We start from the raw sequence: 12090 nt of genomic DNA, 5'->3' as shown, positions 1-12090 counted from the left end.
ACTTTTTAATCAAATTTTGAGAGTTTCGCGCATAATCACAAGGAGGAGTTGGAACAGCTACGCATAAATAACAAAATCATTGAAAATACGTTGAATCGCATCAAACATATTGGGGAGCAGGCAACACCAACGTTGGGACAGACCAGCGGGGAATTAGTATCGATTGAGGAACCAGAGTGGTTGGACAGCACTTCGAAAAATTGATAGGTGAAGAGTTGGGAACAATGAAGACTGTAATAGCTGCCGAACTTCACAGACAGGCTCGACGCAACTATCCGCGCCGATTCGTAGATGTACGCGGACTGGATGAGACCTAGCAAGCTGATCTCGTCGATATGACCGCATACAGTTCGTGCAACAAGGGATACAAATACCTACTAACAATCATCGATATATTTTCCAAGTACGCGTGGGCGGTGCCGATAAAGTCCAAGAGTGGGAAAGATGTTGCCGCTGCCATGAAATCTGTACTGATCCAGAGTCGTATACCCACACATCTGCACGTTGATCGAGGCAAAGAATTTTACAACAGCGAATTCAAAGCCCTCATGAAGCATCACAATATCAACATGTATTCGACATTTAGCAACTTAAAGGCGTCGATATGTGAACGTTTCAATCGAACATTGAAGAATAAAATGTGGAAGCGGTTTACTCTCCAAGGATCGTACGAGTGGATTAATATTTTGAATGATTTAATGAAGTCCTACAACAACACCAAACATCGCATGATTCGGATGAAACCGGTGGATGTTAGCACGGAGAATGAAAAACAGCTGTATCGTAGCGTGTACAAGCCTCGGCAAATCAAACGAAGTGATCGAGCGCGGAAATTCAGTGTAGGCGATCGAGTTCGAATCGGCAAGTACAAGAATGTATTTGAAAAAGGCTATACACCCAATTGGACGACTGAAATATTCACCGTGAGTGAGGTGAAAAATACCAATCCACCCACCTACAAACTTACCGATTATCAAGATCATCCCATCGAGGGGGGCTTCTACAAGGAAGAGCTCGCCAAAGTGAAATATCCCAACGGCTACCTTGTGGAGAAAGTATTACGCAAGCGGGGGAATCTGTTCTATGTGAAGTGGTTGGGTTTTGATAATTCGCACAATAGTTGGATAAATAAAACAGACATGTAACATAATTTGTATGTATTTTCCGAATTACAATAAAAGATTTTAAATATACAAATATTTCCACATTTTATCTCCTTTGTGCGTACATGTGCCATACTCTGTACTACGAAAATAATAATGATAATAATAATAATAATAATAATAATAATAATAATAATAGTGATAATAACAATGATAATATGCAATTTTGCCATACGATTATTACACATTTTATTTTTTGGAAAACTTTTTTTCATTTTCTGAAAACTTTTTTTCGTTTTCTGAAAACTTTTTTTCATTTTCTGGAAACTTTTTTTCGTTTTCAGAAAACTTTTTTTCGTTTTCTGAAAAGTTTTTTTCATTTTCTGAAAAGTTTTTTTCGTTTCCTGAAAATTTTTTTTCATTTTCTGAAAACTTTTCTCGTGGTAAACGAATAAATATGAATAATTGCTTGATATATCAATAATAAATGAATAAACAATTTTTGAGTATATGAATTCGCATTTTAAACTTCAAATCCATTGAATTATCGTATTGATCGTGAAACGTTTCCGCCCGATGGTGGATCGTTCGAGGTGTCAAACATCAAATATTTACATCAATTCTATGTTTACAGTTTATCCTATAGCTATTGGGGGGGCTGGGACAAACCCCCAAGGTACGGTGTCAGTCTGTCCAGGTATCAATTGCCGCTTGTCATCCTGCCAATTCAGAGCCAATTTTTTTTGTACGATCGTGCTTACTTCGTGTTTTTTGCTGCGTATTAAACACTGTGGAAGAGTCAACTCTCGGTAAGCCGTCAGACAGCGCTTATAATCATCAAACGTGATGCTATTTATCGATGAATTTCTTACACCCTTGGCACGCTTACTCACTTTTACGCCACTGTCATATTTTTCCCCATCCTCACCCATCGTAGTAAATGTGTACAGCTTTGCTCGCAGTCCCACAAACTCTGTCATAATTTTACCATTATTTTCATCCTTCATTAGCCCTAGTTGTTTTTTGTTTTTAAGGGGGATACCATACACATTATCGGGCGGATAGTCAGAGGTGTCAAACATTGTATCTACATCACGTTTGATGATATCGTAGATATTAGGCACATTGAATTGATAAATAAGGCTGTCTGTGTCGGTATACATCAATTTAGCCTGTTTATTCGAAAAGTTGGTTTTAATATAATTATAGTGGAAATCGTAGAGAAAGATTTTTGACAGATCTAGAATTGATGCGCCAACGTAAATAGGTTTGGCGAAGTGAACTTTGACACGATTCATTTCAATGATAATCATATCAGTGTCAAATACGGTGCAACTGTGAAAGTTTGCTCGGGCAATAAGCGTTCTCGCACCACCTTTTCCCTCCCATTTTGTAACTAATTTAACATCTTTATGATTTCGCACATTCTCCATAGTCTTGCCGAACACAGCGTTATTCATGAGTTTGTAAAAGTTTTTCTCAAATTCATTCCTAGATTGCTTACGCATGTCTGTATTGAGCGTGATGTGAGGCTCGAGCCATGGAGATTGTGCAAACTTCAAAATTCTGTGCACTTTCGTTAATTTCAATCCTAAACTCAAACACTGTTTCAAATTTCTATAGTGCAATATATACTTTGTTTTGGGGTGAAGGGTGGTCGCGAGTTTTGCATTTTTACTACCTGGAGGAGTAAAATGTTCGGGACAAAGAGGTAAGTCTTTGTGATCCTCGTGGAGTTCTACAGGGTAGTCCAAATCTACCTCCAGGAAGTAACCGATCGGCGAATCGTCCGGATGGTTCGTTATATCGATGTGTTGATACTCCCACTCGAACGAACCGATTGGTAAATGCACGCTCATAGCTGCACCGTACAGGTTATTCACGTCAAAATACATGAGATACGATTCCGCTTTGTTTGGATCAAAATCTGTACCCATGAATCTATTATTGGCCCTAGCGGGTCGATTAGAACATTGCGCTACGCCGCCTCGAATGGCTCTTTCAATAAATAACACCATTTCAGGGTTGTCTAAAAGTTGCAAATTTACATTAGTATGCTTGAGCATCGCGTCAAAAGCAAGCCCCGGTGCAGTGTAGTAGTGCAACGGATCTAAATCGTATGTTTTAAAGCAGCTAGCGCGGAAATTTCCGAAAATATCGGCAAGCAAAAGAACATCGGTCTTTAAATATAAATCTGAGTAGCCCCCCAATGACTCTAAATGGAATTCCCTCCAAACAGTTTTCGCGTGCTCGTAATCGGTGTCTGAAATATTTGCATCGCAGAGGTGCGAGTAGAAATGCTTCTTTGCAGGTAATCGCGGTTTATCGAGTTTCCCCCAACAATCGACGTATTCATAGGGAAAAACGCCTTTGCGGGTCATCAAACTGAACTGAGTCGGGTTATTATAAAATTGACGTGTTATGCGTTTATCGGTATCGGCCAAATATTTGGAAAGTTTATCGATGCTGCTAGCCATAAATCGGAACGAATCGATGAATCTCAAGTGCATCATTGTTCCATCGACGCGTTTCGTGAAGGATATATATTTTTCCTTATTTATGGGTAGCAGTGTAATTTTACCAGGAAAAGTTGACGCGAGGGATTTTATTAAAAAGTGAGAATCGTAACCGGAAAAATTGTGGAAAACTATTGGAATTGTGTGCGTCTCTCTGAAATTCAAATTACACCGATTATGAGCAGGACCACGATATTTACCCGTGAAGTGACAGTGATCGTAAGACTTTTTCTCCTCAGGGGTAAACAGTTTTTCACAAATATAACAATTCTTTGCGCGCATGTGACGATCGCGTTGCACTTGGGTAAGAGACTTCATCGGAATTATGTTTTTGATGCGTGACTCTACTTGAATTGATAAATCTTTAAGCTGTTTCATAAACCAATCTATGCAATCGACACCGCGTTTACCGTGGAACTCTGATGAAGTCTCATCGTACGCGCAATGTACATAGTACGCTACACTGTGCGGGATATGCTTTTGAATTTCACAAGTCTTATGAGTTTCAAATTCATCCACAGGTTCAGGGATTAATATACATTCGAGATCGGCGTATACGACAAACGGAACGGTGCCTTCGTTTTGAAAATTGGAAAATACTAAATCTTTACACTTGGGAAACTTCATGCGTACTTTATTTACCGTAATACAATCTTGTCGATGATTGTCGTAGGCATGTTTCACGCTAAAGTGACACAAACAATTGTCACATAACAACAGCTGGCCATTATGATCAGACAATTGTTTGCTCACCGTTCGGGAAAGATCTTCAATCCAAGCAAAGTGGAATCTCGGTGCAAACTCACCAGTCATATCGTCTTCAGGATTACTCTCAACCATTATAAGATGGATCGTGTCAATGTTTACGCTATGCAAATTTTTACTCAAATAAATTGGCACTATGACACTTTTATTTGATTTTGCATGATGCGAAAAAGTTTGAGATTCTATACCATATACATTGATACGCAAATTATTCAATCTCTCAAGCTTTTTCACATCATGTAGAGTAGCAGGGAATTTGATACCTGTACAGTCCATCTCGGAAATATATTGATGATAACGGCTAGTCCTATCGGCGTTGATCTTGACCGGGTGGAGGGCTGCTATGACGGACCAGAGAAGGCATCTTTCGTCCTCGTTCCTCACGTTCACCACAGCCTTCTTCCGTTGAATGTCTTGGGGCAGCTCGACGAATGTTGAAGCTCCCGCGGCGAGAGGCTGGTAGCGATTGATATTTACAGCGAGGTTAAGGATCTTAATCATACTCCAGCCGGAATCGCGTTGCTCGAAATCTTCCACCTTTGACTGCAGATCACCCCGTGCACGTATAAACCAACCATTTATATCGCTTGATGGGAGGAGAATCGCCACGTTGGAGGTGTTGAAACTCTTAACTTCGGTGGAGATCTCTTCGTGCTTGGCATTTTCAAATTTGCATGACAATATGAGGTTAACCTTCACATTTCCCTCCTCGCGCAGTATCAGCTCCAACTTCTCGGTGACGACGCGCTGCACATCGTCCAGAAAGGCGTCCAAATTTTTATGACGTAGATTTGTGACAACCCCCGTTCTGATTCGGCTGGCAAAAGCGCTATCCACGTCGTCCCATTGTACACCCGCAGGAGTACCGATATTTCCGCCCGTCACCACTGTGCGCTGCTGCAACTGCTTGATCTTCATCACCCAAGATTGCAGGAGTGCGATCGTATGTTGGATCCGTATTTTCGCACCAACGGTTGTTCCTCGTTGCATGGAAATATCGCGCAGAACTTGGATATTTGCAATTCCAATATCAGTCCAATGATTGATGACAGCGCCATTCTCTTCTCCGGGTGGTTGCTCTCTCAGCAAATTGTACGTCCCCTCCATCTGCTCCGCAAGTCCCATATACGCTTCGACTGCCATGACTTTGACGTTGATATAAGCTGAACTTTGTATAACTTTATTGACTTGCACGTATTGTGTAAGACTGACGAGTCTGCATCGGATGTGTTGAGCTTATATGTATATAGACCGATAGATCGCAAGAATTTGGGAACGGTGCTCACTGCGTTCTGCGCATATCGGAGGATAAAATGACGTCAGAGGCGACGGGGTCCGCAGTCCCCCTCCCACCATCCCTAAATTTTTGGGTTTTATTGCCCTCCCGACTCTGCAGAGATGATGAAATTCATGTAAAAAATGACGTCAGAGGCGACGGGGTCCGCAGTCCCCCTCCCACCATCCCTAAATTATTGGGTTTTATGAGTCGTTAAGCAGCGGGTGGCGAACAGTGTTTGGTGTAAGAAAAATCTTATCTTGCCCGCTCTTCACCGGATGGTATGTGCACATGTAGTTTTGGGGTTTTACGACTCTTCATAGCGAGCAAGTCCGAGCCTGCACATCCCCAACCATATTAGCGTGGGGTATGCAACGGAAAGCTGGAGAGCTCTTGAGAAAATTATCTCCTAGCTTATACCGCCTCCCCCCGCATCACTCTTTCGTCTCTATGTCACGTGGTGCGTGCTTTACGAATGATCGGCCGGCTGGGTTTTGCTCGGTGGAGGACGGGTGCGAGTCCTTTAGTATTACTTCGAACAGTGGTTTGAAAACTTCTCTGGTAATTTTGAGAAATCCTTCGTGTTAAAACAGACGTTTTTGATAAAGTGAGCTGTGAGCAAGAAAAAAAATCGGTGTTCATTGGAAAAATCTCAAGACTTCAACGAGTTTACATTTTTTGTGAGTACTTTATAGAATACACATATATATGTATGTGGTGCTACGCCAATCCTCTTACGATACTGTGAATGTTGAATTCCGTAATGATTATCGCATTTGATTAGTATGTTAACAAAAGTCTTTTTCGATTTGTTTCAACTTTTCTGTATTCCCTATCATCGTATCCATAAAAATTCTGGAAAAATTTTAGAATCACATCGAAAAAATATGAACGGACAGAAAAGGGGGCCATCAGACTCCCCACCCCATTCACCACCACGATCGCCGACATATAAGCGGGTGTGCGGAGGGGCGGCTTAGTATGAGGAGGATGATGAGGATGAATTGACTGATAGTGATGCTGATACGCTCATTATCAACCCTGAGTGATGTATTGACGATGGTGTTGGTGATGATCATCGCGAGTTTGAACATAATTTGGCTGGCGAGCATCATCTCGAATCATCATCATCATCGAGTGATGTGGAGGATGAGGAGGAGGAGGAGGAGGAGGAGGAGGAGGAGGGGGAGGGGGAGGGGGAGGGGGAGGGGGAGGGGGGAGGGGGAGGGGGAGGGGGAGGGGGAGGGGGAGGAGGAGGAGGAGGAGGGTGTTTGGAATGGCGGTAATGACGCACGCTTTGAATTCGGTTTACTTCTGGATCAGATTGATGAAATCCGTGAAATCCTGGGAGACATAGATAGAGCTGACGATGATGGTTATTATTCGGACGAGGATTGGTGTGTAGCACTAAATTAAAATAAAATTGTAGTATCTTCCACACCTTCTCCGTATCACTCATTTTGAATAGGTGGAAACTTTTTGAATTGGAGATTTATCATGCATATAAATGATGAGTGCAGCAGCATCAACTTTTCTATTTCGGCTTGCTCTTTTTACAGATTTTTCATTGTGAATCAATTTTGGAAAGAATGTCATCTCATTCGAGTGATGATGACGACGAGTGGTCGAGCGTTGATTGGGGCGAGGATGAGGAGGCTGAGGAAGAGATAATTATAGGCTTTTCCGAAGCAACACGCGAGTTCTCGTTGGAGGAGCTTCGGGATCTCGTTGAGGATGCGCGAGCTGCTCGAGTGAGACCAAACAGCCAATATTATATAAATTACGGTGATATATGTATGCAAATAATTGTAGAAAAATGGGCGAATGAAACTATCGTAATAATTATAGATGTCGAAAATAGCGATGATGATGATAATGTTAACGAACAGGATAGCGATAATGATTTTATGGATGATTTCGAGGAATAAACCACGCAAAATTCATAATTATTGATTATATATTTTTCACAAGTAAAAATTCATAACATTTACATTTTGTATGACGAGAATGGGTAAAAGTTATAAAGATATATATTTGTAATGTATCCTATTTCTAGATTATAATTTTATCGAATAGTAAATTTTTTTAATTCCATGTATAAGCTATGATATAATTGAGATTAATTTTATCGAATATTCTACATCTAAACGCGAATATAATTGTATATATCGTAATAAATTTTATTGTTATTTTGGTAAATATCGTCCATATTATCTATACACGCGATTGCAAGCTAAACAGTCTTTAATTAGAGGATTCGGTCCATCCACGATATCGCCATCGGGTCCTGGTGTGTAATGTATGCTACATCTGCGGAACCTTGCGACGGCGTGGTCCATTTTCATATTCTCTGGTAGTTTATCCCACACATCATTGATGGAGTTTGATGCGAACGTGCAGATAAATTCTTTTGGTAAAAAGCTATATCCTCGGACATCATTCCCCTCAAACCATCCAATTCTTTGTACAGACGGAAGGATTTCTCGAGGGAGCTGGTACACTCCTTCGAATACCAACTCCTTAGTCGCTGCACATTTTCAAAGGCGCAATTGTATGCCGGGATGTATTCAGAGTTGTCATCATACCAAATTGAGCCTGGCGCTGCTGCTTGCTGGAAGTTATTCGCTGGAGAGTATCCATGGTTCGCGTCGTGCCACGATGCCGCTTCCATATACCTCAATTTTTCCATTTCAGGGGGTATGATATGCAAATCTTCCATATTAATAACCCTCGTTGTACCATCGACGATCTCCGTCAGCCATGCTTTCTTCTCCGCCCCTTTGATGTATACGTAACACGCATTTTCAACCATTTTTCTCACAATCTTCGTCACATCCTCGTGAGATTTGTTGCCCGCGTTCCATGATATTCCGTGTTGATTGTGCGTCAACCATACATTGGTAGCTCTACATTCAAGTGGTAGGCTTGCCAAATCATAGGGCGGCTTGAAAATAATGTAATCCAGACCCGACCCGTTTACATTCACGACTGCGACTTCCTTGGGTACAAACTTCATGTTATGACCGATAAAACATTGCACGTCTAGGATCATCGCCATGTTGAGGAGTGGGAATGTTGCGGTCGATTATATACTGACGGATTGTATGTGGAAGACTGACTATTCCATCTCCAGCACACCCGCTTTTACCCCCTCGTGGATGAATTTTGTGGAAGTAGAGGGGGATCGTATAGTTCATTTAAGGCGCATAACTGCATGAAAATTCGAACTTGTTGAATTCTCCACCAAGGTATTTCATTTGCAGACGATTTTCTCCGGCCATGCTACACATTTCAGTCAGCTGACTGGAATCTTCTTGTAGAACTCTTGCGATTCTCGGTGGTAAGAAGACGTTGTATTCTCCATCGATTGTCGCCAAAACACGTACCCCGAATTTTGTTTTGACCAGTCGTAACCCGATGACGTCATACACTCCCCCAATTTCGAGTTCCGACATCTTCTTGGTTGGCAGATTCTCCAGGCGGCTGACGTGGTTAACTTTTGCTAGATCCATCGCGTTTCGAGATTATTTCACGAGCGAGAACAGTTCACAATGAGAATACGATGAGAACAGAGTGACGATCACGATAGACGTACGCTTTATATACCACCCACCCCCACTACAATTTTTCCATTGGACAAGTCTCGACACGCATATTGTGCGAGGAATTTTTATGGGGACCACTGCCCCAGACTGATTTAAGTTCATTGTCGGCACCATCTCAAAGAGCAAATTCCTGGAATTTTTTCAATAGATCTAGCGGGTTCTTACCTTATCTGATTTATGTGCGGCTTTCCGGCGCCAAACAAGTCTCGACAGGAATTATTTTGTGTGTGTGTGTGTGTGTGTGTGTGTGTGTGTGTGTGTGTGTGTGTGTGTGTGTGTGTGTGTGTGTGTCAAATCCTATGGAAATAGCCGCCAAAAATGACCGGGGGGGGCGTCGGAGAAGGTGCGCCGCGAGTCGGGGGGGGGCTAGGGGGGAGCTAGGGGGGAGCGCCGCCATCTTTGAGTTAGAACTCTCATATATACACTACTCACGTTGTCTGTTAACAGAAGCAAATGTACATAAAAGATTTTGGCCTGAAATCATTATGGCAGCAACGTACTTAAAAAATCGTACCTTGACAAACACAGTCGAAAGAAAAACACCGTATGAAATATTCTTTAAGAAAAAACCAAATATAGAGAACTTGAGGGTATACGGGAGTAAAGTTTTTGTGAGAAGGCCTGAACAATGTAGGGATTCAAAATTTGATAAGAAGGCCGAAATGCGTGTATTATTAGGTTACAGTGATGTTGGCTATCGAGTCCTACTCAATAACAGAATAATAGTTGCTAGAAATGTCGATATAATTGAAAAGGATGTAAAATGTAAGGAATTGACTATGATGATAATGATCTGAATAATAAGTATGATACTAATGAAGATGAGAACTCAGATGATGACATGTTGAAGGATGAAAATGAGTTGAATAAAACTATAGTTGAAAGCCCAGAAAAGGATAATTTGCTAGAATTACAACTTCCACTTAGACCTGCGCGTGAAAGAAAGATTCCGGTAAGATATCCTTTAAATAGTGCACATAGCATTCAAGTAAATTCTTGTAGAGTCGATATACCTCACACATTTGAGGAGGCGATTAATAGTGAAGAAAAGGAGTCGTGGGTTGAAGCTATGAACAAAGAGATAGAAAGTCTAGATGAAAATGGAACATGGGTCCTGGTAAATGAAAAAAAGGATATGAAAATTTTAGATGTAAAATGGGGAAATCTAATGGTTCGTATAAAGCAAGATTGGTTGTATTAGGATATCAACAAACAAATGTAATTGACGATATATATGCACCTGTAGCGAAAGCTCAAACTATGAAGATTCTATTTTCCTTTTGTTGCCAATATGGATTAATAATTGAACAATTAGATGTAACTACTGCTTTCCTTAACGGCTTAGTAAGCTCAGAGATATATGTACGTCAACCTAGAGGTTATGAAGATGGTGCAAAAAGAATATGTAAACTGATTAAAGCACTGTATGGACTACGTGAAAGTCCAAGAGCTTGGTACCCAATAAACATTGCTGGTAAATAAATCGTAAGAAATTCGTCGAAAAATAACGTTGTATATAGTTGAATAATCGTTCAGCACATACGTTTTTTCTCGTGAAAAATGTCCGCCCTGATATAGGTTTTTTCTACTGCGCTTATCAACGTTTTCTGTTAGTGATTATGATCCGGATATTCCACGGTTGAAGTAAACGTCGAAATTACGGTTTTCAGAAACGTAATGAAACAAGTATGAAAGAACGCAATTTAAATGTTAACGTAGACGTTTAATATATACCTGTTATAGCCACCATTTTTCGTGGTTCAAACACGTTTAATAAGCGTCTTCATTGGAAAATTTTTTTTATAACAATACACGTACTTAATGTGTGTTGATTCAACGTAAAAACGATATCCGTAAACAATTATTATACGTTTAATTGAATACACTTAATCGAATATCACGCGGTTCCGATAAACGTGTAACAACCAACTTGAGAATATGTTTTCGGTATAATTTTTCATGTACTAGATTAATACACAAGCTGTTAAAAGCTTCTTGTATGGTCAATATGGACTTATCTCAGGGGTTAGATGATACAGCAACGCTCACATTCTTAGCTATTTCAGTAATGGTAACTTGCACCAATTAAATGATATTAATTATTTCACATCCACACCTATGTATTCTTATGAGAAATACAGGACAACTAAATGAGATAAAGCACACACCTTTGCGAAACATGATATATATTTATTATAAGGTACTTTCATCCAAGGCAACAATGACAATAGTTACATTGCACACGTATCGAAATATCCGCTTTAACAATGTATCAGAAACATAACAGTAGTTTTTTATATACCAGTTTGTCTGTGTCGTTGATGCGGACATTTTATTATGCCAACGATGTAACTGTGTGAATGTTGACTGGGATGTATAAATAAACATACAGTCTTTTACATATACGCATACCTCAATTGTACAGATGTACTCACAAGAGTATAGAAGTATAGCAAATAGTAAAATTAAGTAAACATGAACAAACAAAAACTTATATCCGATACAAGAGGTTTGATAACAAATAAAACATGAAACAAAATAATCATACAATGATTATACCCTAACGAGGAAAATTGTTAACTTTCATCTCGGGACTAGGTAAGAAATCACAATCCTGACAAAGTAAAATAATAAAAAGTATTGGCACATTATTTCAAAAAAGAACACAGACGCTATAGAAAGCGTTGTCTAGGTACGCAGTACGCATAAGTTTTAATTATTATTCGACCGCAGCTGGAGCATTCACTTCCTCGATATCACTGCTAATCCGTCAAATACCTGAAAATACATAGTATTTAACACCTGTATTCTAGGTAGAATAATCT

The sequence above is a fragment of the Neodiprion fabricii genome, chromosome 1, assembly GCF_021155785.1.
Source record: "Neodiprion fabricii isolate iyNeoFabr1 chromosome 1, iyNeoFabr1.1, whole genome shotgun sequence".
Classification (NCBI taxonomy): Eukaryota; Metazoa; Arthropoda; class Insecta; order Hymenoptera; family Diprionidae; genus Neodiprion; species Neodiprion fabricii.
Note: the sequence above shows the minus strand (reverse complement) of the source record.